Genomic DNA, 27,272 nt, shown 5'->3' on the forward strand with positions numbered 1-27,272 from the left:
CCATCTTAGTCCTATGGATCAGAACTGCATTTCACCTGGCGTGATTTGATGCACAGTCTAGTTTAATAAGCCTTGGCTGGGAACTGGGGAGATGGCTCAGTCTGTAAAAGAGCTTGCTACACCACAGAGAAACCCTGTCTCGAAAAATCAAAAAAAAAAAAAAGAGCTTGCTACATAAATATGAGGGCCTGAGTTCAGATCCCCAGAATCCATATAAAAGGCCAAGCAAGAGTGAGGTCACTTCCAGGTGAGTGACCAAGCTCACTACAGAGGCGCACCTGTAACCCCAGCACTGGGAGGCAGAGCTAGGAGAATCCTGGAAACTCACTGGCTATTCAGCCTAGCCAATTGGTGAGCTCCAGGTTCAGTGAGACACACTGTGCTTGTCTATACATCAAATGTGCAGAGAACCAGGAAAGAAATAATCCCACACATGCTGTTGTTTGAGGAACACTCAATCAGGAAAGGTTCCCAGCCCATATGGGGAAACATAAACACCCTAATATTGAAGGGGTGGCCCCAGAGATTAGGGAAGAAACGAGACGCGGATGGCAAAGGTCTATGACTATATGCTTCCCAGTCTTCATGCCACCATCTGTAAGAGCGACTCTATTGTACCATTTTATGGATGAGGAAACTGAGCTTACCAGTAGTAAGTTTGACTGACTGGGTCATGTTCCTGGCTAGTTGAAGCTCTGAGACTCTAGTTTGTGCCTGAGTAGCTACTTTCTAAGGCAGGCGCCTTTCCACCATTCCGCTTCTTGAGTAGGAGACCTGCCGAGACACGCTCTCTCGGGCCCAGGAACCCGGCTGGCTGCCTTCACCTTGCAACCCTCTCGTCATCACAGCGTTCCTCCAGCTTCATCCCCCACCTTGGGTTTTAACCAGAGACCACCTTTCTAGAAGATATAATTTACACACCTTAAAACTCACTTTTCAAAGTGTACAATTTAATGTATTTTAGTATATTTGCAGTTATGCAATGATTACCACGATCTAATCCCAGAACATTTTCATCAACCAAGGAAGAAACCTTCCGTCCATTACCTCCTGTCCCCCGAGCCTCTGGAAACCACTAATCTACTCCTGCCTGTGAACCTGCCTACTCTGGACATTTCAGATCAGCAGGGTCATGTGATGTGTGGTCTTTGTGATGCGCTTCTGGCGGCTGATAGGATGTTTTTGAGATTCGTCCACATTTCAAGTACCAGGACTTCATTCTTCTCGACTGCCAGGTAATTGTTCCGATGTATGCTTCCTGCGTGTTCATTCATGAGCTGGTGGATATTTGGACCGTTCCCACCTTTTCCCTCTCACGAGGACGGTGAGCAAGCCTTTACGTGGATGTACATGTTCATCTGAAAGGTTGATTTTGTTTGGTCATGCGGTCACTCCACATTTAACTTGCTGGGGGAAATGCCACGTTGTTTTTCGGAGAATATTCTCCCCAACGCTCTGATCTCTTCCTGGATTTGAACAAGAATACAGTGTAGTCAGAGAGATACAGGAAGCCATGAAGCGGAAGAGACAAGACACAGCTGATGTCACTGAACATCAGCCTGTACCCACAGTGACTGTCCAAGCCTGAGGCAGTCTCACAAGAGTGGCCAAAAGAGGAATTTGACGAGAATGCAGAGAAAGCAGGTGTCGGGGCTTGTGGCTGGAGACTGCACAGAGTACAGGGCTCTGGAGCCCTGAGTTCAAATCCTTTCTTGTACTCACTGTGTGGCCTTGGAAAGGGTCTTTCTCCTTCTGGGTCTCTGGTTTCCCGTCTGTGGAACCGGATGCATCTTCATTCTACTGTGCCCCCCCCCCCCTTTACTGTCCCCACGGCTCTGGCTTGAGCTATTCAGGTGTCAGAATGTGCTGTGGAAATTGCTAGAGCTGCCTCAGGGAACTACAGGTACGCCCAAAGATGAGTGAGGGGGGGCTCCCAGCTATCTGCTCAGGGACTAACAAGCCTCCCAGGGATGGGGTGCTCAGCACTGCGGACCATCAGGTGGGGACCCCAGTCTCGGACATCGCACAAATGAGGAACACTAAACAGCAGCAACAGCCCCTGGGCCACATGCTACAAGTGCAGACTTTTCTTCCAAGGAGTAACGTTTGCTTTACTACAGGAGAGATGAGGCCATTTTACTCCGCTGTTTCCTCTTAATGGAGAAACCAGAAAACGACCTCTTCAGCTCTAACTGTTAAGTGGGACTGTTTGAGTTCTAACCAAGAAAACATGCAGCCGTGACGGGGCCTTTAAAAGACTGTGCGAGGCAGCTCTGCCTTGTCTTTTACTGTGACAAGCATGGATTACATGGAGGCCTGGGAAGGTGAAGGCACTTCTCTACAGCCCAACTGCTTGAATTATAGGTATCCACCAGTGATGAGATCTGACTTGGCTTTTTCTCCCCAAGTTATGCAACCAAAGTGCAGTCTACAACACGGGTGTGAGTGGTCTGGAAAGCCTGAATGTCTGGCTCTTACAGAGATGTCTCACTGACCCCTGGACTACCCTACACAGACTCGCTCGGCTTCCCACAGCACACAGCACAGGGCAAGACCTAATAACACCCTAACCTTCAGAAATACGGCATTTGCTTACAGCGTGAGGTTGTTAACTCCATGCATGCTCCAGTCACCTCGTACTAAGATGTGCTGGGAAGAACAGGACATCAAGAGCTAGGCACAGTAGAGCCTGGATGCCCCGCCAGAGAGCTCAACGTGTGGTGTAAAGGCGCCCCCTAGGGGCCTGCTGGGGTTGCAGAGCCCAGGATACCCCCCCCCCAAGAATTCACGGAGGCACACACAGGTACAGTGGAATGAAAATAATCTAGGATTTCTAAAACCCAGGAAAGACTTCAGGAACCGATAGGACAGGACAGTCCTAAGAAAGACATTCGAGATTGTGTAGCTTCGGGAAGAAAATTCCGAGTTATCTCTAGAACCTCAGGTTTAAAAGAAAACTCTAGCTGGGCGGTGGTGGTGCACACCTTTAGTCCCAGCACTTGGGAGGCAGAGGCAGGTGGATCTCTGTGATTCAAGGTCAGCCTGGTCTACAAAGCAAGTTCCAGGACAGCCAGAACTGTTAGACAGAGAAACCCTATCTTGAAAAACCGAGAAAGAGAAAGAGAGAGAGAGAGAGAGAGAGAGAGAAAGAAGAAGAAGAAGAAGAAGAAGAAGAAGAAGAAGAAGAAGAAGAAGAAGAAGAAGAAAAGGTTGAAGTCAATTTTGCTAAAATCAAGAACTTGTATCCAACAAAACCATTACACAGCAGATGAGGGGACAAGCCAGAAGCTGAGCAATAACTGTGACATAACAACAAAGAATTGATGTCCATACTCTACAAAGAGCAGCTACAAATCACAGCACAAAGACAGACACACTCAACTTGTACAATGGAGAGAAGAGGCTTGGTGGGTAGAGTGCCTGCCACTCATGGCTGATGACCTGAGTTTCGATCCACAGAACCTCTGTAAAACTGGCCACTGAAACATCCACATCTGTAATTCTAGAACTTCTGCAGGCAAGACTCATACACATGTAATAAAAATAAATCATTTTTAAGATTAGGGAAAGGTCAAAACAGGAATTTCAAACCTGAAAAGATATAAAAGAAACACAAGCATCAGAAGATGCTCAACTTCCTTAGTAACAAGGACAATGCAAACAGAAGCCAAAAGGAGAAGCAGACCCACAACCACCCAGTTCGCAAAAGACTGCCCAGGCAAGGGCAGCAACTCAGAACAAGGAAAGTTCTTGTGTGCTGTTGAACAGTGTTAAGTGCTAAGCCACTAGCAACAGCTTGGCCTTAGCTGATAAAATTAAAGACAGGCATGTCATATGACTGAGCAGCATCACATCTAGATCAATACTAACTCTTACATGCAACCAGAGACATGAACAACCGTTGTTTATAACAGCCCGAAATCATAAATAACTGAAACCTCCCTTCTCTGGAGGAGCAAAAGTCACAGCATGTTACCATGCCAGAACACTGTGCAACGCGTGAGCTACAGCTGTACCCAGCAGCAGGAGAATGAGACAGGCAAGCAAGCTGTGGGAGAACACCTACAACTCGGTCCTCTTGCTGAAAGCACAGGGAGTGGAAAACTGAAACCATGCCGTGCCTAGCAATACTGCACGTGGTGAAGCTCCGTTTAAAGAGCAAGGGGAGCTGGTGAGATGGCTCGGTGGGTACGACCGCTTGCTCTGAAAGCCCGAGAACATGAGGGCCTGAGTTTGAACCCACAGCACCAAGATTAAAAGGCTTGTGTGCCTGTAACCCCAGCAACGGGGAGCCTAGATGTCTATTTCATGCTGTATATACTCTTTTACAAGTGAACTTCTCACCAAAGCCCTTTTTCTAAGAGCAAGAGTCAAGTGTTATAACAAATCTCTGTAATCATGGCACTCAGCAGACTAAAGCGAGAGGATTACAAGTCCAAAGCCAGCCTGGGCTACATAGGTCTCAAAGAAAAGAGTTAAAAGAAAAGAACTGTGATTTCCAAAGGGTAGGCAGACTACAATCAAATGTGTGTGTGTGTGTGTGTGTGTGTGTGTGTGTGTGTGTGTGTGTGTAACTGAAACACACGAGTTTATCTGAGGGTAGAGAACCATTAGGAAGTTAGTTAGGGTTGTGGTACTAACAGGGAGGGCCTTCTCTGTGCCAGGTTCTAATTTTCAGAGTCTCAATGGGTAGTAAATGCTGCCTTGTCAATCAAACACAACCAAGAATAAGCCGAGTGACTGCAGTTCTGGACGGCAGTGAATTAGAACTTACTGCTGTATCTAATAACCCCTCTGTGACATTTGCCTGACAGTTCAGTTTGTAAGAGCATTCCCATGTGCCAGCTCAGTCACTTCCCACAATCCTGCAGAGAGGTAGCCAGAGAAGGTTATTAGTATGCCGATTTCATCTTATTTTAAAACCAGGGTCTCATGTATCCCAGATTGGCCTCAAATTTAACTAGGTAGCCGTGGATGACCATGAACTGTTGATCCTACTCCAGGACTAGAGTACTGGTCTTATAAGCATGTAATATACCACCACACCCAGTCAATGCTGTGCTAAGGCTCTAACCCAGGGCTTTGTGCACGCTAAGCGAGCACTCTACCAACTGAGCTACATTTCAATCCCTTATGCGATTATTTACTTCTTAAGATGATTCTTTTATCTGATAAACTATTAAATTATAAATAATATCTGATGTTTTATTATTTATTTAGTATCATGTGTGTAGATGTGCACTTGAGTGTGTGCCAATGGAGGCCAGCATAGGACATAAGTTTTGATATCCTGGGAGACCAGAAGGCAGTGTCAGATTCCCTGGTACTGTTCCCTGGTGCTGGAATTACGGGCAGTTATGGACATTGGGAACTGAAACACTGATTCTCTGCAAGAGCAGCTAGCACTCTTAACCCACTGAGCCATCCCTCAAGCCCCACCTCTATGGCTTTTTTTAAAGAAAAAGAAATCAAACCACAGAAAGCCAATAATAATCTTCTATTAGTCCCACACACACACAGCTGGCCCCAACCCTGCAGGACCTCCTTCTACTTCCTGGAAACAGGGCAGCCTGCCCTGGGCCATACTCCTTGTACACCCTACTCATAAACACCCTGTTTCTCTCACCTTGATTTATGCTTTTTGTGGTCCTGATACGTAGGGACCTTCTGTTTCTTCTTCTTTAAGGAATTTTTCTTAGCTTTCTCATCATATGTCTATATGGACTCTCTTTTCCTTTTCTTGGTCTTTTTGTTTGGTTTTGATGAAGGTCTTACTGTGCTTCCCAGGATGTCTTTAGATTCTTGGGCTCAAACAATCCTCCTGCCCCAGTATGCTAAACAAGGACCATGGGCTCCTGCCACCTTACCTAGCTCTAAGTGGAGTTCCAGTTCCTACCATGTGTTATCAGTGTTTTGACACTTGTCTTGACTAGTCTGCAAAACTTCCTCGCCCTCCAGAGCCAATGGCATAATGGCATCGTAACTGGGAGAGACCACTGAGAACTTATTCTGTCATGTCGTGTGGTCTGGAAAACTTTAAGTGAGATAGTGCCTACTATACAGTCTGTGTTAACTGAATGACTATCCCTCTTCATCCACTGATTCCAGAGAGTAACAGTGAGGTATTAAACCAAAAGGCCATCGCTGACAGTGAGCTCCTCCACCCTCCCGCAGGCTCAGTTTCAACACTTCCAGTCCATTTCAGGAGAAAGACTTCCAGGCTGGGAGTGTAGCTTGCCTAGCACGCACAAAGCCCTGGGTTCAATTCCCAGTGCCACAGCTTCAAGAAGTGGTGACGGACAGCAGTAATTCTAGCCCTCAGGCAGTGGAGACAGGAAGATAGAAAGTTCAAGGTCATCCATGGCCTGTAGCAAGTTTGAGGCTAGCCAGGGAAATAAGAGATCCTGATGCTGTCACACACACATTACATTCTCATTCTCTCTCTCTCTCTCTCTCTCTCTTCCTTTCTGTCTCCCCCCCCTCCCCGTGTGTGTGTGTGTATGTGTGTGTGTGTGTGTGTGCATGCAGAGACTTATGTACTGGCAAAATATCATAGCAACTAAAAGGACACTATTGCTGCAGTACTTTGGGCTCTCCAAGCGAAAAGGTTCAGAAGTTTTGTTAGGGGGAGGACACAAGCAAAGAAAATTGACCCCCAGTTCTGAGCTTGTTCTGTATCATCCAGGCTTGGAGGAACCTGCAGGTGGGCTCAGAATAGGAGGGATATGGAGAGAAGGCAGTCAGGAGATAACCCCGATTGTTCGCACTGAGATTGATGGAGGCTGTAGCGCTAACCCTTATCTAAGCAGCTGTAGAGCTCCAGCTGCTTTTCTCCCGGGAGAGGCCCTTCCAGTTGAGCCACTCAAGGACACACTCCCCCTTCTGCAGAACTGCCTGGAAAGGAATGAACTATTCGATCACATGATCTTCATTTGCACGTTTATTACCTGGGCTGGTGTCCAACTCCTGCTCGTACGCACTGAGAAGTCATGTCCTGTTCACTGGTGGTTTGATCAGGCCAAGGGTGATTTTGGAGTCGGTTTTCTCACTTAGTGGTTCTGGGTAGCAGACTGGACTTGTACTCTAGAGCCTGGAATGAGAGTACTTCCTTGAGAGGATTCCAGAAGGAGGTGTCAATTGAATGAGTAATAAATGACCTTCTGACTCTCAGGGTGTTGGGAACACAGTTTTCAGATGCTCTTTTATCTATGACGGAAAGACATCTGACAGTAACTCATTGACTTCTTTAACCACAGCATAAGCAGACATTTTATTCCTGAGCAAATTGTAAATAGTGCATGAATAATTAAAAAAAAAAGAACCAGCATAGTGCTAGCCAAAAGAAAGCTAGATTGAAGAAAAATTGGGAGCCCAAGTTCAGATATTAACTCTCAGCAATGCTTCAAAGCAACAGTCTTACATACCCCCGCCCTGCAACAGACAAATTCACTGGGGTAATGTCGGTGTGTAAATTCTCGATGCTTCTGTTGGGAAGCAATATGAGAGCACACAGGCAGTACTGTATTATGATCCCGGAGAAATAGGGCAATGTAAAGTCAGCACTAAAACATTAACATCAGCAATAGCTATTATAGTAAACGAAAACCCCCGCAGTTCTAGGCTTAAGAGAATTGCTGCATAGATTCTGATGACAGCCTCACATTCGTCTCTCCCGGAGCGATCGGGGTAATTAGGGAGATTAGCAACGCTGAGAGATGTTTATGATGAGAGAACTATCCCAAGCTCAGGGATAACATATGTACTCTGATTGTAGCTCTGTAAAAATGCTCATTCCAGAGTCCCAGGACCAGAAGGTATTAAAATAAACCCGCTGTAGTGCTCGAGAGGCGAGATGTTATGTTCCACATCGTTTTTAATTTCCTCTTAGATGCCACTTTGTCTTCAACTAACTAGAGAAACGAAAGCACAACAGTTTAAAAAGGAATTCGTCTTTCTGCCAAATTCCCCGCTAGACAGTAAGAAAGGCAGGAATCCTGCCTAGCTCGCTCAATAATATTTGCCAAAGTGTGTGGCTGGCACAGGCGCGATGTTCCGTGAGTGTCCGTGGACAAAGAACTGGGGACTGCCAGCCTCTCTGAAGGATCCAGTGAACAACCGATGGAGGTCCCCTGCTTTCGCGGAGATACATCTTGCCAATATCTCCACAGTCTCCAAAACCTAACACACTTCCTTCTACAAACAGCCTTTAGAGAGCCGCTGTCTCCCATCCTCCACAGTTTGATCGGCAAAAGGAAAACATGATCTTAAGACTTCCCTTTCTGGGGCCAGCCTGGAAGAGGGGACGCTTTCTCTCTGATACAGAGGCTTCACCTTGGGCCAGAAGAATGATCCCCAATCACCGGGACGCTAACACTTCACACCAGCAGGTGGCAGTCTATGTCCCTCCTTCCTGTGCAGAACCAACACTTTCCATAACGTCTGCCCAGCGCTTTGATAGTGAACTGTTCAAATACTGGTACCCAATCAACCTCCTACAGATCTTAAGTTTGCCTGATGTTGTCAGAACTGATCCCTCCCCTCACTCTTCAGCTGGGGAAACCATTTCCACAGAGGCCAGGAGAGTGTCCATGACCAGCTCCTCAAAGAGCAGCCCTGGATGGAAGGGCAGCTGCCAGGAGCCAGCTCTCCTTGCTTAATGCCCTCCAGGCTGTTGAGGTTATAGCAGTCTGAACAAGATAAAAGCAAGCGAGATGTTTCTAAATCCAGAACAAAAACGCCTTCTACATCACCTCGTCAAATGACAAAATTGTTCAGGCCTTGTGACCTTTGGATTCCCTTTAGAGAAGGAAATGCATAAAAAAAAATAGAATTTGTCTGTAAGTATTTTATAAAACTGGGGCTGGAGATCAGTGGGCAGAGCGCTTTCCTGGCATGCATGAAGCTCTGATTAAAGTGCACGTGGTGGCACACACGGCACATGCCTGTAATCCCACACTCAGAAGGTAGAGGCAGGAAGACCAGAAGTTCAAGGTCATCCTCAGCGGTCTACCTAGATTGGGATACCTTACACCCTGAGACCCTGTCTAAAATAAACACAACCTCTGTGTGTGTGTGTGTGTGTGTGTGTGTGTGTGTGTGTGTGTGTGTGCGTGTAAAGCAAAGATATATACAGAGATGCATATAACTGTGCTTAACGTAGCAGTTAAAGCCTAAGGTAGTTCAAATGATCTACTGTGGGGCAGAACTGAGGAAATTGTGCTGTGGTCATACTGACACTGCCCGTGTTCTGCATAGAGAGCAAGGCTGGAGTCCAGCCTGAGGAAGGAATAATACTATGTTGGACGCTAAATCAATATTTCCTGACTTTGGGGTCAGGTTCTCTAGAAAGACAGCAGCTGCAAAGGGAGCTTGGAGTGAAAAGATCACTTACTACCCAGACGACACCAAGGTTCAGGCCTACAATACTGATTTTCTCCCACTACACAGAGACTCCGCAGGGCAAGGAAGTGTAATTACATAAGCCATAAGCCACGAGAGAGGATCTAACTCCTTGGGAACTGGAGACACGCACGGAACTCCACTTGGGAGCACATCCAGGCTCTTACACCCATCTACAGATCCTGAAAGTGACTCCCAGAAATCCTCCATCCGTCTGTGATCTCCTGGGATGAGTCCTTTGGCCAAAGAGAGTGTAACTAAGCACTTTTTGGTATTTGTTGCTAAAAAGAAAAAGTGGAGCCAGCACTAAGCTGAATGAGTTCATGCAGTAGTGGCAGCTTTGAGAACAAGACCAAGGCTAGGGACACCAGGGATGACCCATGTGCACAGAAGAAAACCACAGTCCCGCCCTGAAATAGAACTGCCCCACACAGGAAGACCTTCTGACCTCTGCTATCAAAACTGAAGACAGGAGAAACTGAGCAACCACAAGCGCCTCAGAAAGCAAACAGGGCCTTCAAGCTTGGAAATAATAACTACAAATTGAATAGCTTGGGCATCTTTGCATCTCTGCAAAAGATCGAGGTCGACAAGGAAGCAGGCTGGTGCCCAAGACTGTAACCCTGCTATAAAAGAAGAAGGATCTCAAAGTCAGGGCCTGCCTGGGCTACAAACTAAGTTCAAGGCCAACTGGGCAATTCAGTAAGACCTTCTTCCAAATCAAGAGAGTTGAGCTCAGGGGTAGAACACTTGCCTGGCAGCACAAAGTCACATATTCATCCTTCAGTGAGGCACATGAGTGTGCACACCCGCATGTGTGTGCACACACGTTTATACATGCATACATAGGCATGTGCACACATCTGTGAAGGACTTCTTGAACATTACCATGCTTTTTTCTTCCACAAGTCAGCCACTAGAAGCAAAAAGTAGTTAAGAATTCCTTTCACTCTTTGCTACCACACACGTATCTCCTCTCCTTAAAACAAACAAGAAAAAGGAACCCTTTCTGGTGATACACAGGCAGGCCTGGTCCTCTCCCAGCCTCCCTGGCCTTCTCTTGCAACCCTCCAGGGCATTTCCTGATCCAGCAAAGACGTGGTAAGCGCCCGACCCAGCAGCCTCTACAAACCCATTTGGCCAGTACACACGTTGGAACCAGTTATTAGATATTTTTAAACATCTCCTGAGAAAGATTCTGTAAACACATGAAAAGGAGACCTTATGTCAGAAGGAGACAAAAGACAGAAGGATAGAGATTCTATGGCTTCACAGAAAGATGAGGCAGAGCTTGACATGGTAACTACAAGGAAGAACAAAGGAAAAGCTTATGTTTACATAAACCAAAAATTTCTAAGAATTTAGTGTCTAATAGCTGAGTGGTGGTGGCCCACATCTTTAATCCCAGAACTCAGGAGGCAGAGGCAGGCGGATCTCTATGAGTTTGGGGCCAACCTGGTGTATAGAGTTAGTTCTAGGACAGGCTCCAAAGCCTGTCTTGAGAAGCCCTGTCTTGAAAAACAAAACAAACAAAGATTTCAGAGTCTAAGTATCTGGTAAGTTAGTAGACAGGAAATTTGACCAAAATTGTCAGTTGACTACTCTGCAGCCATTTCTCCTCTCTCTTAAAGGAAAGTAGCAATTCTATGCACACTCTTGCCCTCCCAATAACTGAACGCTTTGGGAAAGGTTAAGTCCAAGGTTGTCTGGGTGACTAGGGTATGGATCTAGATTTCCTGGGCTCGGTGTGAAGGTCCCTTCTTCTTGCCACACAGTATGCTATTATCAGTGAAGTGGAAGGGGAGGTCAGCAGGGAGAATTTAACAACCTTCTGTTTGTTCATAGAAAGGGACAATGGTGGGGCTGGAGGTGGGGATGGAGGGACGACTCAAGAATCAGGAGCAGTTCGTCTTCCAGGAGACCATGGTTCCATTCCCAGCACCTGTGTGGTGGCTCACAACTATCTGTAACTCCAATTCCAGGGAATCCAACACCCTCTGGCTTTCATGGGCCCTGCATGATATGGTGCACAGACAAACATGAAGACAACACACCCAAACACATAAAAAAACAAAAGTTCAGAGAAGGAGGAGGGGGAGAAAGGGAAAATGGCAGAAACAAATGTCTCTGTTTTCTTTGAGGATATCTAGTCCCAAACTAGACATTAAAATGTGTGATGGCAGCCAGGCGGTGGTGGTGCACGCCTTTAATCCCAGCACTCGGGAGGCAGAGGCAGGCGGATCTCTGTGAGTTCGAGACCAGCCTGGTCTACAAGAGCTAGTTCCAAGACAGGCTCCAAAGCCACAGAGAAACCCTGTCTAGAAAAAAACCAAAAAAAAAAAAAAATGTGTAATGGCGGCATTAAGCCCAGTCCTGATGACTTGTGGCTATACCTATAAGTTACTGCATCTCTCAGCCCTTCTCAGAGAAGCTTCCTTTTGGAATAAATGGTGATAAGCATCAAAATAAATAAAATAAAATGTGTGATAGTGGCACACAATTTAATCCCAGCACTCGGGAGGCCAATGCAGGCAGATCCCTGAGTTTGAAGCCAGTCTGGTCTACACAGTGGATTTCAGGCCAGAAAAGGCTACATAGTGAGACCCCATCTCAATCTTAAACAAACACAAATCAAATAACAACAACAATAGCAACAAACTAAAGCCAACATTTTCAGCCCCAAACAGAAAGCTAAGAGAATCTCAAACCTCAAAGAAGGAGGAGGGGGAGAAAGGGAAAATGGCAGAAACAAATGTCTCTGTTTTCTTTTTTTCTTGAGTCTCTAAGAACTCAAACCTCAGTCGTGCGATCTTTAATCATTTAAGTTACCCAGCCTTGGGTAGACTCAGCTGTCAGTCACCTCCTCCTTGCCTAACCCCCTTTGTTTAGTAAGATCTTCTGATATCTACAGCCACACCAACACCAACTCTGTGTTTACAGTTTCAGTCACAACGTCTGATCACCGCAAGCTGCTATGTACGCATTTGCAGACGGGATGGCTGAATGGGAAACTTCCTTGTTCATATAAGAGGGTACTAAGGTTCTTGATGGTCTGTCTTGATGGTAGTTTTTTTTTCTTGGTTTGTTTGCTTATTTGTTTTTGGTTTTTCGAGACAGGGTTTCTGTATAGCCTTGGCTGTCTTGGAACTAGCTCTGTAGGCCAGGCTGGCCTCAAACTCACCGAGATATGCCAGTATCTGCCTCCCTAGTACTGGGATTAAAGACTTGTGCTACTCCTGCCCCCACCACCACCAGGATTTTTTTGTGTGCATGGGGTGAGGGGAACGTTGATTTTTTTAAACAACCATTCAAAGCAATAAGTGCTGTTTAGGTGGTGTGGCTCCAGGACGTTAGTGTCAGGAGAATTAGCAGTCAGGCTTGGGTTTCACTCTGGCTATTACCAGCCAGTCAAGGGCCCTTAAGGCAAATTACTCACCTTCACTGAACATACCTGTAAAATGAGCCTAGCAACCACTAAATTATAGGGCTGCCATAAAACTTAAATGAGAAACCACAGAACCTGGCATAGGAAGGGTCCAGTCAGTGTTGGTTCCTCACCTCCTCAAATCCCTCCCACACGAGGATGCCAGAATGAATTGAGATGAGTTTCTGTGGGCCTGGGGAGCGGGGAGAAGGAGGAACACAGACTCAGATATGTCAACAAATCAGCCCAGCATCCAGCATTAACATCACCAGAGATGAAACATATGGGCATCAAATGCCTCCCAGGACTATGATGTACCAGATGAACATAGCCTCATCCCGGGACACTCCTGCCAAATTGCTACAACATGAACTTGTAAGGAAACATCAAACAAACCCCAGATGAGGCTTCCTATAAAACAACTAGTTCAGACCATTTTTGAAATGTTGGTTGTCAGGAAAAACAAGAAAATAAAGGCCAAGGCACTGTTCCACATTAAAGGACATAAAACACACATGGCTGCTAACTGTGACGCACGGCCTACGGCTTTCTTTTGCTAGCAAGGACTTTATTAGGACAGTTTATGAAGTCTAGTAAGATCTGTATCTAGGTGACATCAAAGTTAATTTTCTAGTTTAGACAGTTATCTGTAATTATATATGAACATGTTCTTGGAGGGGGGAAAAGGCTATGAGCACAGCTAACCCAGTTCAAGTTCTGGACTGACCTGAGTTCAAGTTCTGGAGCCTCTGCTGAGGAGGCAGAAACAAGCAGACCCCAGGACCTGATAATTCAGGCAGAGGAGCCAAACTTGTGAGCCCCGAGCCTCAATGAGAAAGCCTGTCTCAGAGAATCAAGGAGACTTGGCTGGGTAGTTAAGAGCTCCTGCTGCTCTCACACGGAGGACCTGAGTTCAGTTCCCTGCACCGCGTGGCAGCTCACACCATCTGTAATTCCAGTTCCAGGGCATCCAACCCTGTCTTCTGATCTCCTCAAGCACCAGACACACACATGTGGAACACATATAGCACAAGCACCAGGCACACACATGTGGTACGCATTCAATACAAGCAAGCAAACATATACACATATAAAAAGTACATAAATCTGAAAAAAAAATTTAAGTGAATATCTCCTGAGAAACCACTCTTGGAGTTGATTTTTGGTTTCCACACATATGTACACACAAGTACATCTACACATGCATGCGTGTACAAGCATACACATAAAGAAAGGAAAAGAAACGTCCTTGGTTTTAGAAAAAAATACACTGAGTTAATAGAGAGGAAAGTCTGGAAATCACATAAACAGCTCAGGAAAAATTGAATTTATATTTCTAGAGATGTAGATAGACGGACACAATGTTAAGTCAAACATGGAGAACCATCAGCGTTGGCCAGGTATAGTGGTGTTTGTAATAGAAATACTTGGGAGGCAGGGGCAGGGAGGGGAGGAGATGGAGGCCAGGCAAGGCTACATGGCAATTTATAGGCGAGTCAGAACTATGTGGTAAAAGCGTATCTCAAAAACAGAATAATATAGTAGCAATAATAACAATTCTTAGGGAATCTAGGTGAGAGGTATCTTGGGGTTCTTTGTGCTATTTTGCAACTTTAAATCTGAGATTATTTTAAAACAGAAAACTCAAAGAAGAAAGTGAAGCCAAGTCCTAAAGGAGAATAGGAATCTGGGGTAGGAGAAGGAGGACAGGAAATTCATTCCAGAGTGAGAAAAGTCTTCAGGAAGCCACCGAGTGCTGGCAGGCCCGTTTTCTTCACACTACCACAGTTGAGCAGGTTCCAGACTGAGGAGTCACAATCCACCACGCAGACTACAGAGAAGGAGCCTTGGGGTATTTGCTGTGAATTGTGAATGAGCAGGTCGGTGACAGAGGAAGCTGCAGCAGGCTCGGGAAGTAAAACCAGACACATCGGTGGGGCCCAGTGTCAAAAGACTGTGAATGCCTGACAAGGCTGTGGGACTTCATCCTATAGGGTGGCGGGGGAGGGGCAATTCTAATTTGCTCTATTTGTATGGCAGAGGTCAAGGGTCAGCTAGCCAATCTGAAAGGGCAAACTATGATTTTAGAAGGTAGAGAAGTGAGCGCCTGTAACCGGACACAGTGACATACACCTTTAACCCCAGTCCCGGGGAGGCTGAGGTAGGAAGATCTCAAGTTTGAGGTCAGCCTAAACTATGTAACAAGAACCTGTGCCTGTAAATCCAGGAAGCCTACCTACTAACTCTCCCACCAATTTACTCTGATATAACCACCCCCATGCCTGATTTCCAAAAATTTGGATGTGTCAGTCACATGGGGACTATGGCCAAGCCTGCCACGACCTCTTCCGCTAGCTGAAAGTGGGGGTGCTTGAGGCCTGCTCAGCAGGCAGTTTGTACTACACAACAGTAGGGCATTATAAAGCAAATAGAGCCGATCCATTCAGGAGACACTCAGCGAATATTTGGCTGATGCGACTGTGTGCTTAAGAGACTTGGAGTGAAAGGACAAGAGGAAGGGGTGGGAAACGTGGAGCTTGTGTCTCACTGGGGGTCTCACACTGTGCCTCCAGATGGCAGAGGGATGTGTTTCTCTTCCTATCTGGAACAGAAATGTTATCTTTTCGTCTTCCTAGCCTACTGGGGATATACCCATGGCATGGAGGAGTGTTCGGAGCAGCCTGTGGAATGCCCTAAAGCAAAGTGATCCCCACTTGTAGGGGAGGACTGTCCCCAACAGTCTCTTGGTTCTTTCTCAGCTCCTTCACAGGCACGGAAGTAACCATGATGACACAATGCACCTATAGGTGTCAGTCACCCAGTAAAAGGCTTTCCTCTCTCGACACCTAACCACAACCCTGCAAGGGAGATTTCTTATGCCTTGAGAGATTGCCGGCTTGTCCTTAGCCCCACAGTCACTGAGGGGCACAGTCAGAACCAGAATCCAGATCTTTCTGTCTAAGAAAACTATAGCCAGTTGGGCTTGGTGGAACATGCCTTTAATCCTAGCACTTGGGAGGCAAAGACAGGTAATCTCTGTGAGTACAAGGTCAGCCTGGACTACAGAGCTAGTTCCAGGACAACCAGGGCTGTTAAACAGAGAAACCCTATTTTGAGAAAGAAGAAGGGAGGAGAAGCAGGAGGAGGAGGAAGAAGAAGGAGGAGGAAGAAGAAGGAGGAAGAAGAAGGAGGAGGAGGAAGAAGAAGAGGAGGAGGAAAGAAAGAAAGCTGTAGCCATGCCTGTACTACACCATCTCCCATTCAAATCAGGAAGGAAGACCCAGTTAAATAAGCAAAAGCATCTCTCATGCCAGGAGTCTCAACATGAAGGGTGAACAGGAATCACCCGGGACCTCATTGGACCCACCAGCACCAGGCCCCAGGCCCAGTTTCTCATTCGTGAGGCCTTAGATGAGGCCCATTCATCCACATTCCTAGTGAACCTGGATTTGGTGCTGATGCTGTTGGTCTTGGATCCTCATTTCCTAGAAGGTGCTTTCTCTGCTCGTTCTGTTCAGGTTGCCTCTCAAAATTCCAGTCCCTTCACCTCCCTGAAGGAGCCTGCACAGGGACTGGCTTCCCTTGGTTCCACTGAGTCTGCGGAGAGCTTCAGGACACCATTGTAGACTCCACCCTAACAGAGCCCCAGGGTTGCCTGGCCATCTCTTCCTGGTTCTTGCAGAGGTGCCTCTCTTAGGTGTTGCTGTCCCTCTGGGGCTGTGAGTCATCTCAAAGCCTTGAGGGTCACTCACTAGGACCTCTGAGACTGGTTTTCAAACTCAAGCGTGGGTGGTCTGTGAACTCTGGTAGCCTTTGGACTTTGGACCGGGAATGAGAATCCTCTATTCCAGGGAAATGTGACAGCGGAGGCTGTCCCTGTACCCTAGGACCCTGCTTCTTCTTGGAAAGATGAGCTTTCTAGCAGCTTGTTGACTTTGCCCGGTTACAGTTTGACTAGCAAGCATGCGCTTTAAAGATACGTGGGTGCTACTTCTTAGATGAGGTCTATGCAGAAGAAAGAAACTAGCAATGGGATCACGTATGTCTTCCACGTGTGAGGCACATACACAGAGATTGCATGCGTCCCATTATTTATCCTCCTCCATAATTCACAACTGTTGCCTTCGCAGGTGAAAAGTTGAGGTTCAAAGCTCAGTGACATAGACATGAGCATATAGCTACGTAGAAGCTGAGCCGGGATTTGAACCAGGTCTGCCCATGTTCATTTCTTTCTCCATCACAGCATATTAGTTCACAGGGATCCAGTGGTTGAGTTTTGAACCAAATATTAGGCCTATCCCATGACTTACTAATACAATCTGTGGGTCATCAAATGGTAGTCTGTGATGGGGAAGCCATGGCAGGTCCAGTTAGGGAGTCTGGTAATGGGAATCAAGAAGGGAAGAAAGGAATCACCGTCAAGTACCAAGTGAGCAGGTGAGAGGTGCCGAGTCCCCTGAATCAGCAGCCAGTATGACTAAGAGCAGACCACAGCATCACAGACTCACACAAGTCTTGAAGAAAAGACAGGGTGAGACCAAGGGGCCTTACCTCAGGCAAAGTCAGACAGGGAATGTTCTCAAGAGCCAGCTACCACCTTCCTGTTCAGGCTCAGCCTATGTGAAGGAGTCCCCTGCCTTTCATGTCTGTCAGGTGTCTGCTTTGCACCCAGCATTGTGCCAACTGTTAACTTTTTTTTTTTTTTCAAAATAAAGCATCCTTCAGAGAGCTCACAGCTCAGGTGCTAAGCAACTAACTAAACCCAACCAGAAAAGCGTCTTTTTAAGATGGTGCTTTGTCAATGAGAGCACCAATTCACATGTGGACGCAACATCCAGTGACCCACATAGGTGGCCACAGGGAAGAGAGGACACAGAGCTAAGTGAATGTTCTGCCCGTCCACTCCTGACATCTCACAGGCCCTTGTCGTAACACTAGACAGACCAGAGTGGGAATGGGGAACTCCTTGGAGGCCCAGAGAGGAGGTCTTTCCACCAAAAGTGAGGAGGGGTGTCCTTGCAGACATGGTGGACACCCCACCCACACCATGACTTCAGTGTCTTCTATCTCTTAGCTGTTGCTGGGAGAAGGCCAGAGTACTTGAGACCAGCCTTTGTACCTTTCCTGCTGCTGTCTGCCAAGGACTACCTCTTCGATCCATCTCCTGTGACAGATCCCTCCAGAAGAATCAGACCGCCCAAAGTGCTGGCATCTTAGGGCCTGATGGGTGACAAGGGCTAGATTAGTGGGGGAGAATCCCCCTGTGCCCTCCATTTTCTAGAAAGATTTTTTTCATGTGTCTGTATGTTTGCAGGGTGTATGTGTACCTTATGTATGAGGGTGCCATATCGAGTTCAGAAGAGGAGATATCAATTCCCTTGGAGCTGGAGTTACAAGCGGTGTGAGCTGCCTGATGTGGGTGCTGGGAACTGAACTCAGGACCTCTAGAAGAGCAGCAACTGCTCTTAACGGCCATCTCTCCAGTCCCTCACCATTCTTTTTTCTAAAGGACTGTTCTAGAACATCAATCCTGTAACAACCACAAGAGACAATGGACAAGGGTCGAGGGAGCCGTAAACCACAAGTCTCTGTCCACTGAATAAAGGTGCTAGGAGCAGCAAGAGTCAATGAAAAGCTAGCCAGGAGGAGAGATTTCTGTGTGGCTCCTAACCACTCGCAAGTGCAAAAAGCACACTTTGAATTAGAACTCAGAACAGCTTTACCCTTTGAAGACTAGGAACAGGGAAGACATGAGGAAGGATCCAAAAAGAAAGCTTAAATATTAGCTGGGTGATAGGGTGTGGGGTGAGAAACTTGGGGCTGCCTGGTTCCCACACATGCACATAACTCTCAACACCAACATATCTGGGTCCCTCAAAGCAGGTCCAGGACGATCTCTGCTTGAGGAAACCTGTACAACACCCACAAGGACTCAGCCCTCTCTCCAGCATTAGAGGGATGAGGCCCTGGCCAGGAGCCAGGCGGCGATAACCCAGGCAGTAAAAGCCCCAGGGAAGTTACTGTGAACAAGTAATGCACCTTCTCTGCCATCAGCATCATTTACCTCCCCGAAATCCCACACCCTGTGCTCCTACACCCAAGCAGCCCAGCACAGGCTTACTGTCTGCTGAGGAGCCCAGACCAAGAAGAGTTAGGACAATGACATTACCAACTGCACAACATGTGGGATCTTCACAACCAACAGAACTGCAAGCCTCAAAAACCTTAAAAGGAATCATGTTGTTCGCTGAGCACAAGCCAGACCACGAAGAGTTAATGCCGCAGGGGGAATGAGACTAATTTCACATTGGCCCACATCAGAGTGATGATTCAGACAAACCCACTAGACTGGATTAATCCACAAGACAACTCTTGGGGTGGTTTGGTTTTCCAAATGTGATGAAATTCACGTAATGTAAGGTCAGGCATTTTGAGATATAGGATTCGGTGGCATTTTGAATATTCACAGTGTCCTTTAACTACCATCTCTCCCGAGTTCTAGAATGGCTTCACCCTCTGCCGCTGTGGGCTGGATTTGTAACTGAGGGACTATGAGGCTTCAGGAAAGAGAAATGACTGACTTTGGTGCATTGAGATAAAACAGGACCTGAGCCCAGACCCTCTAACTGCCGTGAGAGAAGAGGGAACGTTTGTCTTCAGACTTGAGACTGCCCAGTTCTAAAGCTGATTTTTTGCCTCCCCCCCCCCCATTCTGTCCCAGGCCTGAGTACCTGGCACACAAATGGGTAGGGCAAGACTCTGCCAGATTCCTTCGCTTCCTCGGGCTCCAAAGAGTCCTCATTAGCATCCAAGTGACAACCAAGGTCCTGTTATGTAACATATATCAATGGTGCAATCCCCAAGCAACCTGTTCTGACCGTATAGACCACAGGAAGTGCTCTTCCACCCCGGCTCTTCCGACCCTCAGTAGACTTGCATCCCAGCTCAAACTCTCCTTTGTTTTCACCACCTTACATGTCTGTGTGTCTGCAACGCATGAGGACCCAGGTTTGATCTCCAGGCCCCGTGTAGGAGAAACAAAAAACCTAGGTGTGGTGTTTGGTGGGCAATTCACTTATAGTGCCAGAGCTGTGGAGGCAGATCCTTGCGGCTCACACTGCACAGCCATTCAGCCTAGCCTACTTGGTTAATTCCAGGCCAAAAAGTAAAAGAGAGAAGGCAGAACCTGAGGAACAGCACTCCAGGTTGCCCTCCAGTCTCTAAGGCAGATGCACGCACAAGGACACACATATGCACACGCATGCACACATACAAACAAGTCTGAGAAGATGTACCATAAACAGTGATGTGCTGCTGATGGCGATTCACAGCTATGAGAAGGAGTGTCGTTAGTTTTTTTCTTTTGCTCATGTGCATATCTGTTAAGCTTCTGTGTACACACATATGTCCTATGTTTTACAAAAACAAAACACAAAAAAGAATGGTGTAGGAGAAAAGAATTCTTGGGCTGGAGAGATGGCTCAGAGGTTAAGAGCACTGCCTGCTCTTCCAGAGGTCCTGAGTTAAATTCTCAACAACCACATGGTGGCTCACAACCATCTGTAATGAGATCTGGTGCATTCTTCTGGTCCAGTGGCATACATGCAGATAGAACACTGTATATATAATAAATAAATAAATCTTAAAAAAAAAGAAAAGAAAATAATTCTTGCAGGGTTTTATTTCCTCTGCTCGGCCTCAGTGGAACTGGTGAGTATCTGTGTCTGCTCTCCCTTGTGGACCTGGGTCACCTGTTCATTGTGCCTTCCCCTGACGTCTCCATGATGTACTCAGGAATCAATTACCCAGCTCAGGAATGGCCTCCACCTCTGCCCTCTCTAACCCTCTCCTGAGTACAAGCCCCTGATGCCTACCCCCTCCAGGCTTCAAGAACCTAAGCTGGGACCTCCAGGCCTGAGGTCCCCGGCTTTCCTGCCAAGCAGTGGTATCAGAGTGATGGGCTTGGCTGCAGGCATTCCCGGCTATCTAATCTGTTTCCTCCACTCACGAGGCCAGTGTCTGGGCCACAGGCCTAGGAACCTTCTGTGAGTCTCATCCTGATATGATTTCATTACCGCTAAGCAGATGTTTGATTGCCAGGGCAACCAGGAGGGGGCTATTACTTAGCGCACCCTCCACTTGGAACTCAGCTCTGTTTTGCTAAACTCCCCCCAGGCTCTGAGCTCACATCACATTTGTGGTTGTAGGAATGTAAACATTCCTCAGTTCTTCTGGGCTTTCCCTCCTCATCTTATTTTGTCTCTCTGGAAGGTCTGGCTGACATGTCTCTCCTGTAATTTTCCAGCGTGACTTATTTTTTTTTTCCAGCTCACCTTGATATCTTTTTCTCTTCCTTACCATCTTTGGATGAAAACTGCTCACTGAAAATAGATGATTGTTTTCTTCAGTATATTAAAAACCAACCAGGATGTCAAAATTAAAAATTTTCCAGTAAAGAGAGTGTTTAAGGTGGCAATTTTAACTACTGTTTATTTTCTCTCCTTGATTTGCCCCCCCCTTGATTTCCTGTTCCAGTTCCATGGCTGCGTGCACACACACGGAAACACACACACACAGGTACATACCAGCACTCACACAGAAACACAGGCACACACACATACATGCAGATTGCACAGGCGCACAATGCACACACACCTACACACAAGCACACACAACACGCACACATAGGTACACACCAGCACACACACAGGAGCACAGGCACACAAACACATACACACAGATGCACAGGCACACACAAGCACACACACCAACTCACAGGTGGGCACACGCACACACATACACACACATTTAGGTCGCCCAGCTTCCCTGGGAGCAGCTGCCTGTGTCCTGGCCTGTCTGGTATGACTTCTCCCTCTCCTCTGATGCTTGGAGGTCTCAGCATGAGCGGCGGGGAGCTGGAACACTCAGTACTAACCAGATTCCCACAGTGCTCTCTCGTTTCAGCTGCTGCCCCAGTTTATTTTTTTAATCTTTTAATCTTTTCTTCCCACCACTACCAAGAACGGAAGATAGGGTTTGCACATGCTAGGAGACAGGCAATCTACTAGTGAACTATGTCCATGGCCCCTTAAAACCATTTTAAAACATTCACTTATTTATCTTATATGTACGTATGTATTTGGGCACGCTCCTGTCATATAGTGTACTTGTGGAATTCAGAGACAGTGTGGGGATCGATGCTCTCCTTCTGCTTTGTGAGTCTCCGGAATTGAATTCAGGGCTTGGCAACAAGGGCCTTGATCCCCTGAGCTGTCGTGCTGGCCCTCTCTTCCCAACCCCTTTGAAACTCTGTGAACGTATATGAATTGGTGCTGGTGCACAGATGTGTTATGCCTATGACCGAAAGCCAGCATTGGGTGTCTTCCTCAATTGCTCTCTGACTTACGTTTTTGAGACAGGGTCGCTCCCTGACCATGGGACTCACAAATCCAGCTGTACTAGCTGGCCGGCAAGTCCACGGATCTTCCTGTCTCTACCTACGTGGTGCTAGGATTACAGAAGCGCGACTCAGCCCCAGCTTTTGTACATGGACACTGAGCATTGAAATCAAACCTTCATGTTAACCCAACAGGCCATCTCCCCATTTCCTATAGAGCCCTTTGAGTTTTGATTGTGAAACAGGATCTCAATAAGTTATCCGAGCTGGTATTGAAGTTACTTCATAGGCCAAGATGGCCTTGAACTTGATGTCCTCCTGAGTAACTGGGATTGCAGGCCCATGCAATTGTACAGGCCCAGTTTCTTGCCCCAATCTAAATACTGGTTAATTAGGTTCTATTTTTGGAGTTATGTTACTAAGGAACCTGTTTTCTGGGGAGTTGGCCATCAACAGCTTTACCCATCACCTGACCTCAGTTGTTAAATAAATCAAGTCTAATTGAACAGCACCAAGTCCTATCAAACAAGCAGAGGACTGAACAGCTCTTCACGTAAGGGCCAAGGCTCCTCAGTGGCAGCCCAGTGAGTTCTCCCAGGTCTAAGAGGAGGAGCTCACAGTGCAGGGCCCCTTCTGGGAGACTGGGGTTTCCCTTCTTAATCCCTATAAGTTATTTGCTGTTTTGTTTTGAGACAGGGTTTCTCTGTCTAACCCTACCCATCCTGGAATTCACTCTGTAGACCAGGTTACTGGCCTCAAACTCACAGAGATCCACCTGCCTCTACCTCCCAAGTGCTGGGATTAAAGACGTGCACACCACGGCCCAGCTAACTCTTGTAGCTCTTGTTCTGTGGGCCCATGTTGGTTTCTCACAGCCACAGTCTTGTCTGTGTGTGTGTGTGTGTGTGTGTGTGTGTGTGTTTATGTGTATGTGTGTTAAACACCAGTCAATTGTTCCGTTTACAAAAGAAAGAAAAAAACAAAGAGTTTCTGCCCTTAAAATGTCCCAACATTCCTCTTGCCTCTGAGGTGGGACCAATGGAGAAACTGAAGAGAAGGAACCCAAAAAGCTCCACGTATCAGTCCATTCTTCCTTCTGAAAGCTGGGTAGGAGGGTGTGGAGTCCAGAAGTTTCTCTCCTCCTCTCCTACCCAACACAGCTGATCTACGCAAAGCAGGGAATCCCCTGAGGAATTGCCCTGAAGTAACAAGGCCGAACTAGTGGAGGAGAGACAAGAGAAATTGCTGAAGGGTACAAGGAAAACTGGGACATCCTTCATGGGGAATCAAGAAAAAGTCCCCTGAATGAGGCCCACCCAGCCTGGCCTCCTGGGATTCTAAACAGGAGCCCCAGACCAGGACAGCAGCACACAGCACATTGGTACTAAAGTGTGATGGCAGGCCTGCCTGGGGAAACGCGGCCAGCAGGAGGCGACGCTGAGTCAGGGCTTCTCGGAGACACATCCTGGGGAGGGTGAAGCTTATGCAAGGGGTTAGGACTGGACAGGACCACGAAGGTCACCTTTTTATGTGGTAAGGATTAGGGGGTCTGTGGTCTCCCCAAAAGCAGGAGGATTTCAGGCTGCTGATTCCTGGACAGAGTGACCCAAGGAGTCCTGGGATGAGAGAACGAGGCTGAGCTGGATGACCTGTAGCCAGGGTTAGAGCCAGGGAGAGGAAGTCACATCCAGCCTGTGCCTGCTCCTGTGTGCCAGAAGCTTGTTCTGGACGTGGTTTTATTTGTAGTTAATCTTCACAGACTGCGAAGTGGGCGTTGTGATGTCCAATTCACAGGTGAGGCGTCAGAGGGTCAGGAGGATAAACAGTTACCCCAAATTATGCCAACACTAGAGGCTGCTGCCAGTGACAGGGCTCAGATCTGCACCTGAGGCTGCAGTTCAGTTGGCAGAGTGCTTGCCTAACACACAGGAAGACCCGGTTCACTTCCTGGAACTGCATACATACAGTATGTAGTATACACACCAGTAATCCTAGCACCCAGGAAGTGGAACCAGGAGACCCAAAAGTTCAAAGGTCATCTGTGGCTACGTAGCAAGGCTAGCCTAGGGTATATGAGACTCCTATCTCAAAAATAAATAAATCAGATTTCCTCCAAAGGTCATAGTATTATACTGCCTTCTGGGCCTCAATTTCCCCTTCTGTGAAGTTGGTATAACATCTGTGGCACAGATTTTAACAACTAATCACAGCGGTTGATTTTTCTTGCTCCTTCCCTTTCTGCACCCCGAGGTTGTCAATATGCACCTCTCTGGGTTAGGCCGCTCTCGGGTATTTTTCAGGACACAACTGTGACTTATGTGTCCCACATCGGACAGTCCATTTCAGATCATTGACTGTCTCCTGCTTCTGACAGTTACACGTCTTTATCCTGTGAAGACCTGCTGGGGCTCGTCATCTCTCTCTCAGAGGTGCACGGTCTCCCTCCAAAGCCAGCTCTTGACACAGGCAGCGGAGTCGGCAGGGGCACACAGACTGAGGTGCAGAAAGGGAAACACCCAGCATACGAGGTGGTCCTGGCACTGTGCCCTCTTCCCTTCAGACACAGAGGACGGTCGGTTCCACTGGAGTTCAGCTGAGGTGTGGTTGATGGCCTCTATCTAGACGGCTGCTTCAGAGCACACTGGGGCTGAGTCATCAAATTTAATTCCTTTTAGTGTTGAAATATCCATTGCCTAATTTAGTTGTTCTGGGTTAGAGAGTTGTATGTCAATGGCGTCTTTCACATCAGTGAACTTTATCAGTGACTTTACTAATTTCATTGTTTTTGTTTGGTTGCTTAGTATTTTTGAGATAGAAGTTTGGACTATGCAGCCCTGGCTGTCCTGGAACTTGCTATGAAGACCAGGCTGTCCTTGAACTCACAGAGATCCGTCTGCCTCTGCCTTCTGAGTGCTGGAACTAAAAGCGTGTGCTGAGATAAAAGTGTGAGGCTGAGATTTAAAAAAAAAAATCACAAGTTCAAGCACAGCCTGAGCTGCACACTAAGACCACACCTGAAAAAAAAAAAAGAGGTCCAAAGATCTTTTGCTCTATTTGTTAAAAAATGCAATCACACAGTCGCAGCAAGTTTGCAGATCTGTTCTGACTTTTATTTGTGAGTCTCCATTCGGGCAGCACTGTATTCTAACAAACACAACCAACCAAACATTTCCTTAAGAGAGCCGAGGAGGCTGGCTTCCAGACAGGAAATGGCCCTGGAACAGAAAAGGGAACTGAAAGGACACTGGACCTTTGAAAGTCACTTTCCCTGTGCAGGTTAAAGCCAGGGGACTTAGCGTGGACACTGACACTGCTCTTTGGGAAGAAACAGCCCTCTGCCCTATCTGGGGATACACTCTTTTGTCTTGATGATGTAACTTTGGCAGAAGTGACTCTGGTTTGTTAGGGGTAGGTGAGCGCAACTCAAACCGACGAGCTTTGAAAACTTTAACATATTGACAACATCTTAGGAATTAAAAATGGAGGGCTTCTGAGATGGCTCAGTCAGTGAAGCGTTCGATCTTCACAACTCACATTTTAAAAAGTCAAGTATGGCAGAATAAAGTGGAGTAAGTCTGTAATCCTAGTGCTAAGGAAGCAGAAGCTAGCAGACTCCTGGAGCTTGCTGGCCAGGCAGCCTAGGCTATGCTGCAAGTTCCAGACCAGGGGGAGACCCTGTTGTAAAAAGACTGCGGTGGGGAGTGGGGGGCAGTGAGGCGGCTTAGCAGGTAAAAGTGCTTGCCACACAAGTCTGATGACTTGAGTTCAATCTCTGGAATCCATCATGGAAAGAGAGAGCTGATTTTCGAAAGTTGTTCTCGGACCTCCACATGTGTATTATGACACACTTGCATGCCTGCACTTCCTACACACATCATACACACACACACACAAACATAACTAGAGAGCCTGCAAGATGGCTCACGGGTAGGGGTGCTTCCCCCTCTAACTGATGACTTAGTTTGTTTCCCAGGACACACACGGTGGGGAGAGAGAACCAACTCCTCAGTTTGTCCTCTCACCTCCATACACATGCGACGGCCTGTGAAGACACATACACAGAGACACATACAGTAAATCAAAATAAAGAAACAAATGCATGCATTGATTCTCTCGGGCCTTTTGGCTCAGCTCAATGGCACTGTATGTTCCTTTCAGTCTAATAAATAAATGTACTTTACATTTTTTTAAAAGCGATGGTGCCTGAGGAATAACAGCTGTAGATGCACACTTGCACACACGTGAATGAACTCGCATACACACAAAGAGAACTGGAAAAAAACCAGCTGATATAAAAACATATTCACAACATATTTTATGAAAAGAAATTCTACACTAAGTTTAGGGAAAGGAATGCTGTCATATATTTCATAAATCTCTATTGTCTGGGGTTAGAGAGAGAGACAGCTCAGCAGTTAAGAGTACATACTGCTTTTACAGAGGACCTGGATTCTGTTCCCAGCAATTTAAAACTGCCAGTAACTCCAGCTCCAGAGGATTGTGATGCCTCTGGTCTCCTCAGGCACATGCAATCGCATGCATGCACACACACGCACGCACACACATAACTAAAAATAAAATAAATATCTTAAAATAACCTCAATGATCTAGCTCTCTAGAAGGCAGCTGGAATCTGCGCACCAGGGTTTCCATATGTGGTCTGGCTGGGGTACACGGGGAAGAGGCAGCTTCCCCCAGATCTGTAATTGAAGAGGAGGAATATCTTAATAGCCCCTTCGGGTAAGTGCGCATGTGTCATGCAGCCTCCTGAAAACTCCACAGCACACCAACCGGGTGAGAGGGAGGGCTATTATGAGAACAGTCTTAACCCCAGAGACTCCTTGGAAGGGCCTCAGAGACCCTGCAGCCCCCCCCCCCCCCATCACACTTTCAGAGCTGCCATCTTAGCAAGAAATGCAAAAGCCCAACTACTAGCTGTTGTGGGTGGTGACTGAGGCCACGCGCAGAACAGGTGCTTACCGGATGGGCGAATGGATGAGCCTGCCCAAGCGTCGTGACAGGAGCGGCGAAGCCGAGTCACCTAGCTTCCTG

At 47.0% G+C, this 27,272-nt stretch overlaps 1 long non-coding RNA gene across 1 annotated transcript; it reads right to left on the reverse strand.

The window, feature by feature from the left end:
- Window positions 1-995: 995 nt before the first annotated feature.
- LOC121465934 lies at window positions 996-27,272 on the reverse strand. The gene is made up of 3 exons (XR_005976698.1): window positions 27,201-27,272; window positions 6,948-7,090; window positions 996-1,466 (listed from the first exon to the last, which is right to left on the reverse strand). It is a non-coding gene; the product is annotated as an uncharacterized LOC121465934 (long non-coding RNA).

Source organism: Microtus oregoni, unplaced genomic scaffold (assembly GCF_018167655.1).
Source record: "Microtus oregoni isolate MIOR12 unplaced genomic scaffold, Mior012 000032F_ref0000030, whole genome shotgun sequence".
NCBI lineage: Eukaryota > Metazoa > Chordata > Mammalia > Rodentia > Cricetidae > Microtus > Microtus oregoni.